This window comes from Camelus bactrianus, chromosome 21 (genome assembly GCF_048773025.1).
Source record: "Camelus bactrianus isolate YW-2024 breed Bactrian camel chromosome 21, ASM4877302v1, whole genome shotgun sequence".
In the NCBI taxonomy this organism is placed as follows: domain Eukaryota; kingdom Metazoa; phylum Chordata; class Mammalia; order Artiodactyla; family Camelidae; genus Camelus; species Camelus bactrianus.
Window position 1 is genome coordinate 4,027,067 of NC_133559.1, and position 16,512 is coordinate 4,043,578.

Consider the following 16,512-nt stretch of genomic DNA (forward strand, 5'->3'; position numbering starts at 1 on the left):
AGAAAGGAAGAAAGAAATAAAAGTCTTTCAGTACAAAGCTAAGTGTGTAGTTTCAGGACAATTTGCAGTACACAAGCTGATGCTGTGAAATGTTGTATGTACTTGCTGAATCCCAGGATAGTTTTTTTCTGTTATGCTCTGGCAAATAAAGAATTCCATGAGATGTCTGCAGAATGGCGTCATAAGTGGTTTCCATTAGAGCTGAAGGAAGAATGTCAAAGATTTCTTTTTTTTAATTTGGATTTTTTAAAAAACTGGAATGAATTCATTATCTAATTTTCTCTTCAAATCTAATGAAAAAGCTCTACTAAATATATCAGAGCAGTAAAATTCTAATATTGATGGGCACAGAAACTAATTTTTTTTAAATTACGTACATACAAGAGAAAATAAATCATAGAATAAATCAATCTGTAGAGTAGGAATTTACAATAAAGTTTTACAATATTTCTAATCTATTTTGATTATCAATGGTTCCAAATAAAACTTAATATTCTTGGATGGTCTACAGAAATGTTAATTCAAATAACCAGAACAATTCCTTTAGATCAGCTTCTATTTCCTTCAGCATTATGAATCTTTCTTTTAAATAAATAATATTAAGCTTTGGGGCTGATAAGAAAGAATATACTTTAAAGACTGCCTTATCATAGCTTTAAAAAGTATAGTTTACCTATTGAAATAGATTTGGAAAGACATTTTCAACTATTTTCTTGCTCTCTGTATTTTCTAAACCTGAAAGTTTGTGTTATCAGAAGGTAATGGGGGGAGGATATAGCTCAAGTGGTAGAGCGCATGCTTAGCATGCAGGAGGTCCTGGGTTCAATCCCCAGCACCTCCATTTAAAAAAAAAAAAAAAAAAAAGTAAGTAGACCTAGTTACCTCTCCCCTGCAAAAAAAAAAAAAAAAAAGAAAGAAAGAAAGAAACAGAAGGTAACCTAGGTTCTATTTGCCTACTCAAAGACAGAATGGTAGCTCTAACATTCAAATGCTTTCTTAAAAGAGATATAAAGAACAAAAGACCAATCCCTTCTATCAAGGAGATTAGTTTTATGAGGAGACAATCAATGCAAGAAACAGTAAAATTGAATAAAATAATTCGTTTAATCAACGCATACTGAGAATATAAACAAATGCCAAAGTTTGTCTGAAGGAATCAGGGGAGGCTTTGAAACAGAGACTTAAAATATTATTCTGTTTGCTCAATAAAAAAGGAAATTATGGGTTAAAGATCATAATAATAGAATACAGCATGTATGGAGGTTGGAGGGATACAGTATGATGAGATAGGAAGGCTAAAACGAGAGCGTGGAAAACTTCAGACTATCATGAACTTTACCCTGTGGATTAGAAGCTCTCAACTTTTTTTCTCCACCGCACACATGAAGGATGAGAAACACCCATAATGGGCATACTGTGAACTACTCCAGAAATGAAACAATCTGAAGACCATATAAATCCCTAAGCCCCTCCTCCTACTCCTCATCCCCCATCCTTCCAGGTAGCAGTAACTCTGTCCCTTTCTCTCCCACTAAGAAAGTTTATCTGAAACCAAATGAGATTGTCTTTAGAAGGCTAACCTTAAATGTATTCTAATGTCTAAAATTAAAAAGGAAAAAGAATTACAAAATGTTATGATTTGTCACTATCACAGTGCCTGGCCCTCCTCTTTCTGTTCTCTTCCTCTCTTGCTCATTCTCATTGCTTTAAATATTCCTTACATGGAACAACTCCCAAATGGGTATCTCCAACCCAGGCCACTCTTCTGAACTCCAGTCTCATTTAACCTCATATGTATTCTCTCTGATGCACTTTCTCTCTCTTACACACACACACACACACACACACACACACACACACACACACCCATCAAGAGATGGCATACCAGATTTGCTCATACTGGAAACCCAGAAGTCATTCCTGACACCTCCCTCTCTGTTATCTTCCACATTCAACCATCAAATTCTGGCACTCCTACCTCAAACACATTTCTCAAACCTACTCCTTGCCCCACTGCCAAACTATCTTAACCCAAGCCAGCACTGGCTCTAGACACTGAATAACTTCCCTCTTAGGTGTTGTCCTGCTTCTCCGCTAGCCTTTTCCTATCTGTTCTGCATACTGAAGTCAGAACAATCTTTTTTATAACATAAAATGGACCAAATCATTTCCCATGTTAAAACCTTTCAACTATTTCCAAAAACATTTAGAATAAAATCAAATTCTTCAACATGACTTACAAGGCCCCGATTCAGCTGGTCTCTGTTCAACTCCTATGAGGCTACCCTCTTGCTCCCTTAGTGAATTCCAGCCACAAGGGCCTTCTTTCAAGTCTTCTAACTCATCAAGCTCATCCCTGCCTCCAAGCTTCCATACATATTGCTCCTACAACTAAAACACTATTCCCCTAAGTTTCTGCATGACAAGAGACTTCTAATCCTTTAGGTCTCCATTCTAATGTCATGTCAGAAAGTCCCACTTTTACCACCCAGTCTGAACTGGTTTCCTCTTATTATTTTCTTCTACAGCTCCCTCTTGTTCCTTTGTAGCACTTATCACAATTTGTAATTGTCTGTTTGTTCAATGCCTTTTTAATGTCTGTCACCAGTCAGTAAGCTCTAAGTTTCATAATGGCAGGATCCAAGTCTGTTTTGTTTACCACAATATCCCTAGGACAGATAGGTATTCAATTATATATTTACTGAATAAACAAACATGAAATTACTTGCCACACACCTCACAACCAGGAGCCAAAGCCCCAGAACCAAATACAATCAGAGAACGGGTAGAGTGAAAGTAGAGAACTAAAAGAGCTAGAAGCTAAAGAAGTTGTGGCTGCTCCTGGGATAGTGAAGCCTGAGATTTCAGAGGCAGAACTGTTCTGAATGATCACAAAGTCCAAGCAAGATAACAGCTTTGGGAGTAGCTGGCTAACGTGGAGCAGGGGTGAAGGTTAAAGATAGGGTCATCTACATTGATACTAAACTTCAAATGATGTTTAGAGTTGTGGTGGAGAGAAATAAATTTTAAAAGGCAGATATCAAACTGGGAAGACAAAAAAGACCTGAAGTAAGAAGCACACTGATTTAGAATAGAGAAATGTTCAAGTCTCCTCTTCACGGTCCCAGGCTTGGTTCCAGGAACCAGGCTGTCAGTCACCACAGCTCCTTCACGGAACAGGACACTTTAGAGATATAAACCAAATGATAGAAGTACTGTGGAGTTCTTCCTGTTGCTAGGTACTCCTTCCATTCTAGCACAATTGAATGTTTCTATTTTGATTAAAGGGAAGAGAACCAAAACTTTTTCCATGAACTTCCATGCTTTGTGAACTACTTTTCTTTTTTTTTTTTTTTTAAACTGAGGTACTGGGAATTGAACCCAGGACCTTGCGCATGCTAAGCACGCACTCTACCACTGAGCTATACCCACCTCCCCCTCTGTGAACTACTCTTGATAACAGTAGCTTATTTTAGAACAAACAAACCTCTCAGCCATAGACTATCCCCTCTAATCAACATTACAGGAAACAGAATTTTTTAGAATCACAAGCTCATCATTCTCTAATTATCAAAATAAAAAATGCATAATTGTCTTTTACATACATCAGTAGTCTGATCTCAGAACAAAGGTCTGGTCTGAGAAAACCATTCCCTTAGAAATCTGAAAACCCCAAAATAACATTCTGAAGGTATTATAGTTTCAGCTACACCAAGGGTGCCACCCCTTTACTCTAAAGACTCAAAAATTAAATCAATTGCTTCAAACTAATCTGGAGACAGGATGTTGAGTGAGAGTGGAGATGGATGAAGTAATACTGGCTATGAGTTGATAATTATTGAAGCTGGGTACATGTGAGTTTCTCATACTATTCTACTTTTTGTTTTTCCTTTCATTTGAGTGACTTTATGTAAAAAAAACAAATCAGTAATTTAGAAGTTCTAAGTCTCCAAAAGAGATTACAGAAATTAACGGTTACAGGTAGTAAGAGTTTTAAGAAACATCTTCCATGTCCACATCCTCTTGTAATTTCTGTACCATTTTGTCTTCCAGCTGCTTTCCTTTGCCTGCAAGAGGGGCACAGATAAGACGGATGTTTTGCTTGACTTCTTTGATGTCCTAAACTTTCTGTAGTTCTTTATTTTTCTTCAACTTGTTCATTATAAATTTAGCTTGGCGTTTCATTTGATCTCTTCAACTCTCTTCACTGCATCAGTAGTTTTACTCCATAGGTCTCGCTGGTATTTGACAGGTTCATTTCTATGTTTTTCTAATTCAAATGACTTATCCACTGTGAATTCTTCACCAGCTACTTTCCAGAACGCTTTAGTCCATCTGACCTTGACAGGATTACGCTTCTTTTTGAAGTTTTTGTGACATTTGGATTTACAGGATCTGAACACCTTGCAGTCATTGCAGATGAACATCACGTCATGGCCTGGGTAGATGGGCCCCGAACAGAAATAACGCTTCTCAATCCTCATGCTGAACATGCGTGGGTCCCTGCTAGCCGAACCTATTCTCTCTACTTTCGACATGTTTGAAATTTTCCATGAAGAAGTTTTTTTGTTTTAAGTTACATCAGTCTGAGAAACACAGGTCAGGAGAATGTTAACCAAACTATGCACTGAACTGTGATCCAAATTAAAAGTAGATTAGAAATCATCTATTACATTAGAAAATTACGGGGAAGGGGTACTTAGATTTATGAAGCACCTATGACGTGCCTGACACTGTTGCTATTCCTCTTAACCACTCTGTAAGGTGAAAATTGTTGCTTTTATTTCATAGATAAGAGTGTGAAGCAAGTTTTAAGTAAGAAGTTGCCTGCGGCAGATTTGATTTTCCAAAGATGGCCACAACAAAATCTCCCAACCCATGTGCTCTTCTGCTCTCCACTCCACCCTCTTTGAATCGGGGGCGGGGGGGCTGTAATTTCTTTACCTGTAAAATACTGGGTCAATTCCAGACAAAGCCCTTAACTTCATAACGGCTTCTGCTTAATGACTCTTAGAGCCTGAGCAACCACAAAAGTCTAGGCTATTCTGCTGGGCAGAGACTACGCAGCGGAGCACTGAGACATCAGACAAGGGCTGCACTGTAAGAGGGAAAAACTATCTTGAAGGTCCATCCCAACAGAGCCTTCAGATGGTTCCATCTCCATGTGTCTGAACGTAAACGCATGATCCCAAGTGAGAAGTGCCAGGCTGAACTCTGCAAACCCACAGAAACATGAAAAATAATAAAGTATTGTTTTAAGCCACTAAATTTTGAGGTGATTTTTTAAGGCAGTAACAGAAAACCAGAACATTGCCCAAGGGATGAAAAAGAGATTTGAATTTTGGTCTTTCTTGAATTCACAACTGTATATTCTTTTCGTTACACTATGTTGATTGAAAATAATTATCCTTTTAGACAAAGGAACAGAACTGTAATTTGCTGAGGACTGAATGGAAAAGTTTATGGTAAGGCCAAATGAGGCCTCGGAAAATCCAGCAGCCATTCAGCCGTCTCCCTCTCTTACAGGGGAGCGTGACCCTGATGAACACAGTCCAGAGTCCGAGACCTTCACTCTTACAAGCTCAGAAATCTAACTTAGCACCTAGAGAAGGACTGTCTCTTAGAGGAAGATTCACATAAAACCAAATTCAGAGGCCGTATATATAAAACTTAGAATGCCAAATTAATTGCAGTGAAAGAGTTATCAACTGACCCATATACTTTTTACTATTCAGCACAGTCTTTCTCAGTAAGTAAATCTACCTGATTTGGGGCAGGGGGCAGGTGGTGCAAAACCAAGGAAATATGAATTAGGTGTCTGTTACATGTCTGGCACTATGGATATCTCTCTCTGCTTAAATATTAATCCATCAAACTTTACACCCATCCCTCCCCCCAAATATTGTCAATGTATACAGTCCCTACAGTCACTAAGTCTTACAAAAAAAAATTTCATTAGGTCATTTCTATCACCCTATCTATAAAAGAGAACCATAACAAGCCTAAGTTACTTACCCAGAACCACTGAAACAGGGACCCAGTTGTTTCCATGAAACTAAGCTGCCTTCCCATAACGTCTGAAATGTTTATTGTATACAACTCTAGTGAAGATACTCAGTAGCAGGTATACTTGAATAAACTGTTTCAGATGTTCTACTGCCTGTTTCATCTAAAAATACCCACAAGGAGAAACATTTTTCACTATTAACAGTCTGAATCAGAGACAACTCCCTAAGTACAGCTTAGTCCTGCCGCTTACCCAGGTAGAAGAACGGTACAGGAGGACATAAAGCAGTTGGAATACAAAAGAGAAAGGGAAAAGATAGTTTTAATGCATTTTGTTTTCCTTCTTATATTTCAAGGGGTTAATTATCACAAAATATGAAGTCTTGGTAGAACAATGACCTACAAGCCAGGAACTATTTATAATAAAGTCCCACACTGTGAAATCTACATACCCATGAACTTTAAGTGAATTTGTATCCAATATTTATTCAGAATATGAAATATCATATAAAGACCTACTATTTATTTCCTAATTCCGCAGCTTTGCTCTTCTTCACTATCAACGTCGAAATCTAATCTAAAATAGAAGCCTACTTTCTATGTCGTTTGACAGAGTCAAAAATCTAAGATCACAATATTAAGTCAGTCACGTCCTATTGTTCACATTCTTTTTGAGTATCAGAGGCAAAACGGTTCAGAAACTCCTAATTAGAAGGATTATGAACACAAACTGTTTGAAACACATCATAGCTCCTAGGCTAGAACACACCACACCCTGAATTTCATACCAACTCACATCTCTAACATCAAAGATACCACTTTTTTCTTGGGACTTTTCACATATTCCCCTATTATCCCTTTTCAAGCCAGGTTACACTTTCCCCCTTTTCAAAAACATCAAATGAACTCCAAAAGAAAGAGAAAAGAGAATTTCTGAGTTCTGTTCCCAATTCCACCATTACTTTCGTGGTCTTTGGGAAGACCTGTTTCTCCGTCGGTAAAACTAGAGCACAAATGCTGTCCTCATTTACTTGTCTCCCCTAATTCTCCTTCGGGAAAACAAGAAGTCTCACACATTCAGTTCTTATTTTGAGGTTAAGTACTAAAGATTAGGATACTTAGAGAAGTTTGCTTTAAGTGCCTTACTTCCCTAAGTGTGATTTTATTAGAACATACACTTTGTACATGATTTCAGTGACTTTTAATCCCATGTTATTTTTCTTTCCCCATCAAGCATGCTTTTATTTCTGCACAACGCTTAGAATGTAGAGTTTAGAATATATATATATGCTGAATGAATGAATGTCGTCAGTTTATGTAAAAAGATAAAAACTTCCCCCAAACTATGATGTACACAACAGAGCGCTCTAAAGGAGAACTTTCAGGATCATTTACCATTTTATATCTATGCCACTGGGTTGTGCCCCTTCCTGCTGCCTTTAGTGTAAGCAAGCAAAGAACACTATATATAACTAAATCTTTTCTGGATATATTGACTTTTTCTCTGATAATTCTTGTAGTCTTTTTTTTTTTTCCTTAGAAAATGTGGCTTCTTGTCCATCTGATCAAGCTTATATCAAGTAACACTTTGTCTTGTGACCTGATTTTCTGCCTTGTCACACAATGAGCTAAAGAAGGTTGGTTGAGTATACATTCCTGTTTGGAGTCCCTGATAATGTCAGTGTTTAGTCAGGGCCTGGAATGAAGGAACAGAATGATGAAGATTGTGAATGTTACTATTCTTAGGGAGTGAGACCATCATAATGGCAGTTTTATAGGCCTGGAACTGAATCACAGCTCTCCAAACAGTATTTAAATTGTATAGGTATCTTTGTTATAACCGTAAAACTATGGCTTAATGGGGGTTTTTTTGGTTTGTTTGTTTTAATTGATTTTCTTCCTGATTAACAGCCAGGGGAACAATTGCTTAATATTTCTTGAGTTCAGAGAATTAATTTATACTCAGGAACAGAAAACAGACATACTTCTGGAACCCTTTTATAGCACTAGAGTTGCAGGATAAGCTAGACCTATGTTACACTGCTAACCTTATTAAAACCCTTGGGAACTCTTGAATCTGCTCAGCTAATACTTACTGTACATTAAAACAGAATGCTGCTAGTGGGGAACAGTTCTCAGAGCTTTCAGAGAAGCTGTTCCAGATCATAATCCTCAACTTGGCTCGAATAAAATTTTCCACTTCTAAAAATAAGTAAATAAGTAAAAATGCTAGTATAATAGTAAAACAAGTCTCCCTAATTGAATCAGCACCTACACTTGGTACAGAATAATAAACCAACAATTTTTGTGATTAGTAAAATAACGCCGAAAAATTTAGGGAATTAAACACTTTCAGGATTCTTACTTGTTAATATTACTTCCAACCACTTTTTTAAACTAAAACATGCAAATTAAGAATAGCAGTGAAAGCTAATTTGCCTTTTACATGTTATTAAACAAAAAGTAAGCATACCGTTGCAAACAGTTTTCACACTATATCAGTAATCAAAATAACAGTAATTTTTTTTCAAATCAATAGGCTTAAGGTACAAAATTTCCATTCCTCAACCTAACTTGTCTTAGCTAGGAACACTAATGCCTCTAAACATTCAGCAATGACCGTATTACAAGATCAGAACCTAATAACTGGCTCTATAAAATAAAATCAATGACTCAACAGCTTAGTAAGTTTATTTGAGAACAAAGTACCTTTTAAATTACAGGAGATTCACTAGAAGCAGCTAAGTTCCACTCAACAAATTCAGCTACAAATGATAAGTAAGGGTGGTGAGGAAATGAGAAATGTAGAGCATATAGGAGGAACTGTCTAAAGGAAGAGTAAATCAAATCTGAAGGACAAAGACTGAATCTTGCCATATGTGAAAAGCTCTGTGCTAAAGTAGTAAATAATAAGCAAGAGTAAAGAAAAGTGAATGATAAAACAGGAAAATGTTTTCCTGTATGAGTAGAAGTCATTCTCAATGAGGACAATACAATCATCTACAGGACATTTTGGACATCTACTGAAGTGTTTTGGTTGTCACAGCCATTAAGAAATGCTACTAACATTTAATGGGCAGTGTCCATAAAAGCATAGGAAACTCTAGCACAAAGAAATGTTCCTATTCTTAAACTTCGTATGGATAGGTAAGTAGATAAAAAAAAAAATCTTCATAATTATCAGAGCTTAGGACCTAACTCCATTCTATATAAAAAGTCACATCTTTCTGCATAATTTTAATATGCACTATTGTCCAGAAAAACAACCACTGAATAAAGCAAGAGAAAATTATGTTATATTTGTACCTTTACCAAATATACTTTATTTGTTCACCATTCTGGTGGCTTGCCTCTCATGGTATTTAAATCACAAATACCCTTATACCAGTCTACTTGGGTAGCTGTTACGCCTATGTTTTGTGCCAATCTCTACTACATTATATATATCTTTCTGTTATGAACAACTGAGCATTTACACATTGAAATGTATATTATTTTGTCATGAGTTATTTTCTTTTTATTTATCCTTTTATCTTAAAGCTAGAGAATTACTTAGGGTTTTTTTTTTTAACGTATGTGTACAAAACTTGTGTTACTATCTTTAATGAAATGAAATTCTTAGGTATTTCAAAATGTTTATTATAAAAAGAGGGCACTGGGTCTGACAGGTATGAGACCCACTGGACTAGAAGGTCAGCATCATTGTAGGATACCCACAGGTACCCGCAGGTCTCAGTCAACCCAAAAAAGACGGGAAAGAACAGGATTAACTACAGGATTTTTTTTTTCTTTCTTTTGAAAATGTAAGTTTTAAGCATGCTGAAAAGTAAATATAGTGAAAGCTTTATTGGAAGATGGTCCTCTAGGTTTAAAGTCTATTCCAATCTGCATAGCATCAAAGGGAGTGGCAAGGATATAAACATAGGATACCTTGTCTACTAAGAATTTAGTGACACTTGTTGAAATCGTCAAGGAGAAAGATTACCTACCTTAACAGATTTTCAAGGAAAACAAAACTGGCTTATTTTGGGAAAAAAGTCTGGACAATAGAAGAAAAGCATTTAAAATCATCAGAGCCACTTCTATTTGTTACATGCACATCTGGAGACCTCTAAGGAATTTTGAACTAACAACTGAACTTGAAAAAAGATTTTTAAAAAATCTTTCAGAATCTAACCCGAACTTCTGTATGTGAAACTTTAAGAACTATCTAGCCAGAAAGAGAAAGAAAAATACCACATGATGTCACTTACATGTGGAATCTAAAGAAAAGACACAAATGAACTTATTTACAAAACAGAAACAGACTCACGACATAGAAAACAAACTTATGGTTACCAGAGGGGTTAGGGAGTGGGGAGGGATAAACAGGGGGTTCGAGATTTGCAGATACTAACTAATATATATAAAATAGATAAACAACAAGGTTATACCATATAGCACAGGGAACTATATTCAATATCTTGTAGTAACATGGTGGAAAAGGATATGAAAATGAATATATGTATGCTCATGTATGATTGAAGCATTATGCTGTACACCAGAAATTGACACAACATTGTAAACTGACTAGACCTCAATAAAATATATATATAAAATAAAAAAGAACTATCAAAAATGTTTCTACTATGATAAAGACCTTATTTTTCTACAAATAAGAACTGCTCATTCCTACACCTTTCAATCAAAGATTACACAGTTCCGTTGCTCTGAATGCTCACTCAAGCTTCCGACAGGCACACCTCAGTATTATCTTATGGTGGGATACACTAAGGTAAACTGAGAGGGTCAGATGAGTCAACTCCAGTAACATGGAGAATCAGTATTAGAATACGGATTGACAGCTTCAATTCACCCACTTGACCAAGAGCTTGAAGAAACTAAAAGTGTAAGCACAAAATCTCCTAAACTCATGAAAACTGTCAAGAGCTATAAGAGAAACACAGAAAGTAAAACTTGATTAATGCTAAGATGAGCTAAAGAAAAACTAAAAGTTAGACTTGTCTGCTTTCTACTTTGTTTTCAAACTAGAATTTCCAGATGTCTTACCAAGTTACATGTGGTGTTACTACCTCAATCAATTCCCAACTGACAAAAAAATTTGGACACTTTTAGAAGTTGCCCCACAGTGTGAAACGTGAGAGGAGTAATCCAATTCCTCTGGTCTCAGCAACCACAGGGAGGGAAAGTGACCCCAGCAGACACTGCTGTAATGGAACAGCAGCCACGTAACCACTATTCGGAAGAATCCCTTCAGTCCTCCCATTAGGAGTTTGGCTAAAATTATATGCTCTCAATTATCTTACTGAAAATTCTCAAAAGGATCCCAAAATTAGAAATCAAAGCTACACCAGAACAAAACCTGAAGCACCACTGACACAAGAAGACAATGACTATCCCTTTATCTTTCCACACCAGGTTCCTGAACCTCAGCACTCTAGACATTTTAGGCCCAATAACTATTTGCTGTGGGCAGCTGCTCTGTCCACAGTAGCAGGTCTAAAAAGCATCCCTGGCCTCTATCCACCAGATGCCAGAAACAGCTCTTCCCTTCCCCCTCGTTGTGACCATCAGAAATGCCTACAGACTGCCAAATGTCCTCCTAAGAAGCAAAACTGCTCCCAGTTGAGAACCACTGCTCTATACTATCTCCTTTATTGCTCAATATTAAGCTGTGGAGAGATGAAAAGAAGTTCGCATCCACAGGATTCTTAATCTCAGACCCCTTCTAATTTGACTACAGAGAATAAGAAACAATCCACATCTTCTTTTCTCTTCTAATAAAATGGCTATCTGAGAGACCTTAGCATCCTCTCCCTGAACATAAGTAAAGGTCATAAAAAACCAAGTAAACATAAAGAAACACAAAGTGTAAGCAACCAGCTGGTACTTCCCCCCACAAAATACAAGGAATTTCATCTGCAGTGAGTTTAAGATTTTTACTCTTCCTCATACTGAAAAAAAAAAAAAATCCCATAGATTTCCCCAAGACATACATGTCTATTTATCAGTAGAATTTCAAGACCAGAACTAGCTTCTACACATATAAGAATACATATTTCTTACTTCTGGATCCTTGCAGGAAATACATTACTGACACTCTATGTTCAAACATGGTAGCACCTGCATTTTGTACCACTGAAGCCTTTTAGATAAAGATCTCATACCACTAAAGCCACTACTTTTTAAGTAAAACTAAAGGGTATTGAATTCATGGTATCATTCAAGAAAGTCAATAAATTACTGCTATATAACATCAAAAAGATGCTATATAATCAAGCGGACCTTTTAGTTAAGTCACCAACAACAGAATTTAAGAAATCTAGTAAGTAAAACCTTTAAAACCCGGCTCAAATCACTAAATTCCTTCCCCCAATTCAACAAAACTACTAAAATTACTTAGACATGGCTCTGGGATCTTCTAAAAAATTATGCAACTTTAAAAAGCAAAGTCAGTGAGCTTAAGAGTTTTAGGAGTCACAGTCTTTAAGAAATCTACTTTTTAGCTACTCTCAGAGGATGGTTAGAAAGTCTTCCTGTATCAGAGTCATTACAAGTACAGCACAATGACAATGACTTATACAGCATCTGATGAAGACCCAAACTGGGTAACATTTCTTACTGATGAGGATGACATCTTATTAGATCAAAGGTGATACAATAAGGAGACCTAAGAGGGAGAGAAGCCTGCTTACTTCCTTCAGGCAGAGCCTCAGAGGTGAGCAATACACTGGCAGCCCTTAATTAGACTACTCTCCTGTCTGGATTTGGATACTCTGATCTCCCTAAAACACTTAAGAACCACCCTAATTTCATCAATACCAAAAGTAGTTTATTCTGCATGTGATTTATCTCACGTGTTTAATGACTACTGAATTTAATCTCTTAAGGTAATATTCCCTGACCTTGATTTAAAAGTCAGGGAGGGTGGTGTGGCAATGGAAAGACACCTTTACATTCCACGACATGGCCCTCCAGGGCACAACCCAGTCACCCCTCAGTGTAGCACAGTAACTCCACCAGTCTCGGCTTCACAGCAGCTCTCAACAGGATAGTCAGGTGAGGCAGAAGCTTCTGCTGTGTTTTGAAAACAGTTTTAAGTTACTTATGTATTTCTTCTGTCATCTGGTGACCAAAAAATATACAATGCTATTTTACCTAATTATATATAAACTTGAAATCCTACAGTTTCAGACCATATAATCAAAATCTCTTATTTTAAAATCCAAGTTTAACACTTCCTAAATTTTACGAAAATTATTTTCACTATAAATAGGAAAACACTCTTAATAAGAAGAAATTCCTAAGTCAATATTCACTTCTAAAATGCAGACTCTTTTTGAAGCCTAATGATAACAGTATCACTGAATATATTTTTATTCTAAAATTCCCTCCACTATTTCCCCTCATCTCTTAGTTTCTTCTTTAAAAAAAAACAAAAAACTTTTATCTTCCTATCTGGGAGGATTGAAATCAAAAACACACAAAGCTAAGGTGGACAGATCAGGATTAGCCGTAAGGAGTGTTATTTCATCAAATCAAATTAATTCAGCCGAATGTGTCTTAACCTACATAGCATTAGACATACTCCAATCTCTCTCAAAAGTTATAACCAAAATTATTTTTTTAATACAGACATTAAAGCTAGCTGGGTCTGTGAATCTTTCTTAGTTAGGCTGACAAGAAAACCAATAGACAAACATCTAAGGGCAGCTTTCGGGATGAACACTAGGTAGGCTATTGCCTGCACACACTTACAAATGTAAAATGAAATACTACAACCTAGAGACTGGGGAAAGGAGAAGAAATAAGAGTTGTAAAACCTTGCAGCCTAGTCCCAAGGAACATAATTATGGTTCGATTTGGTAAATAAACTGGCAAGAGATGAGCCAGCTCTGCAGCAGTCCCTCCCACTGACCGGGTGAAGAAACCTGCCCAGCAATAGCTAACTAGAAGCTGCTGTAAAACTTAGCACCAGCCTCTGGTGTTCAGAGAGGACAACACTTATGGGTAAGGGAGTCAGCAAGAGAGTAAGCAGCCTCTTGAGGTACAACTTGACTCAAGACAAAGAAAAACTTTATTCCAGATCGCCTAGGTGTGGCTATCCTCAGAAAGACATCCAGGTTTCCTGCAACACGGATCCAGCTGAAGAAACAATGCATGCCTAATGTATGCTGAGTACTCATAGTGAGGGAATCTCAAGTTCACATAAAATATTATTTTTAAAAAAGCTTTTCAATGTTGTCCAATATACATGAAAATCATATTACTGACTAACCAGTGTTGAGTTGGTTTTTCAGCAGCAGAGAGAGATTTGTACTGAACCAGCCAGTTACCAACCTGGCCACTCCTACAACCAACATCTCAAGATGACAGTCTAGGGTTAAGGAAGTAGAGATGGCCTTGAAACAAGATGAAACTCACTGTCTCACCTACAGATCGAAACTACACTGACCTCACTGTACCTTCTAAGTATGCACAGCAACAGTGATTTACTAAATGTTTCTCCCATTTCCTCGGCTCACGCTTCCTTTCCTACCTCAGTCTATGCTATTCTCCTCAATCTGAATTCCACCTATCCTTCAAAACTCATTTTATATCAGAAAAAAAAATCATGTTAATCCCATCTCATCTGTCACTTCTTCCCCAACTTCACATCACCAAGCTGTGATACCTCCCTCTCTCTGAATTCTAAAGCATATACTATCCGTCCTCATTCACCTTAGTTGTGACTTTTTCCAACAAAACTGTAAGGTGCTTAAGGACGGGAACCACATATTCCTCAGTATCGCCTCTAGGACATTCAGCTGAGAACCTTGGGTGTCTGGAGGAAATATTCAGTTATATTTATTTGTGTTGGGCCTCAATTTACAAATCAGGCATGACAGATAATAAATCAGACTAAAAAGATCAGTAACTTCTCCTCCAGACATCAAACAGGCTTAGAAAAAATACCTAGAAAGTCTTTCAAATTACCCCTTTTCAAGAGCATTTTGAAGTGAGGGCTCAAGGTGGTAAAAAGTAAAGATATATTAAGTTCTGGAAGGTTAGACTGTTTTCTCACTCCTAAAGCCAAATATTGAACAGCAACTTAAAGATCAGAAGATCTAAGGCCACACTGTTCAACAGGGCATCACATTCAACATGTCACTGGTCACACACATACTGGCTGAATTCCAGACTCCCACTCTGTGGTAAGAGAGAGTTCTGGAGGCTCTGATGTCCGCTGGCAAAAAACAAGGCACCTGCTTTTCTCAGCCCTGAAGCATGGCAAAAAGCACACAGACACACACACACACAGAGCCGAACCAGCAAGCGAAACTTAAAGAGTATGTAGATGAAACTAGAACTATGAAGTTGGGGGCAAAAAGAGACGAAAGAAAATGCTGGAAAAGCACAACTTTTAGGTGAAAAGCCTAAAATAACCTTTAGGCACTTGTCACTGGACTCCATTTGTGTCTCTAGGGAATAAGATATACAGATCACACTTTAGTAGGCTCTCCCACAGATTGCCACTATAAACAGAGAGGTAAGTTGTGACACAGGAACCCTGTCTTAAGGCTGAACACAGATACTTCTAAGGAAAGGAACAACCATAACTAGTTCTAAAGATGGTTGGCCAAAGGCAGGATTAACATTCACCTGCGTGGGCCTCCCTGCAGTGGCTATAACTCAACCCCAAGCAGCCTCTGAGTTCGGGGTGCTGTAGCTGGCTAGCCTGCTGCAGAAGCACTTTTTTCACAGCCATAGATAGCACTGCCTCTCTAGGGGCTAACGCAGTCTGGCAGAAACTAGTGAAAATCAATTTTACGTCAGTCCCTAGCATTCTGTCCCAGATCTTTTTATTAAGTGAAGGAGGGTGGGGGGAGGGTAAGGCAGGTGGTGCTAAAGACACTGGCAGCATGACAACCAAAATAACCAAGTTGAAACAATCTGTTCTGCCTTCTTCCTAAAGCCATTTCCTTCAGGAGTGACAGGGAGCGCAGGCAGTCTGCAAGTCATTAGTACACTGCTGTTTTCACTTTCACAAGAACCCTGGAAACTCCTGAATAGCAAAATCTCCCTCTCCACCCCGGGTACCTTCAAACCCTCTCTCTGCACGCTTTCTTCCTCCTTCCCTAGAGACAACCGAATAAGGACAATCCTCCGCAATCCGCTATTTTGCTTCAATGAGGATGGGGGGTGGGGGAGGATCTGGTGAAAAGTGTAAAAGGAAATAGAGAAAGGTGAGAAGCAACAGCAGAAAGAGTATCGAGTGGGGGAAAGAGAGGTCATCGTGGGAAGGAGACAAGGTGAAGAAGGGTGCAAGAAAATGAGCGGAGGTGTCACAGGAGAACTTGCTAAGGAAGACCAAAAAAAAGGAAGGGGGCAGATAGAGAGGGGAGAGAGGCAGGTGGAGCAACCGAGTGGGAAAACAGGCAAGGCGGGAGTTCCGGGGCCAGCGGCCGGACACCGCGGGCAGCAGGTTCTTGGCCGACCGAGGTCAGGGGAAGCGGGGCTGTGCGG

The 16,512-nt window shown here is 38.0% G+C and overlaps 1 protein-coding gene and 1 pseudogene across 2 annotated transcripts in view; both read right to left on the reverse strand.

Annotated features, from left to right (window-relative positions):
• RNF115 (ring finger protein 115) overlaps positions 1-16,512 on the reverse strand; it is a 53,128-nt gene that overhangs the window by 36,300 nt on the left and 316 nt on the right. The window lies entirely within an intron of this gene.
• Positions 4-16,465, reverse strand: LOC123612208 (putative ribosome biogenesis protein RLP24 pseudogene; annotated as a pseudogene).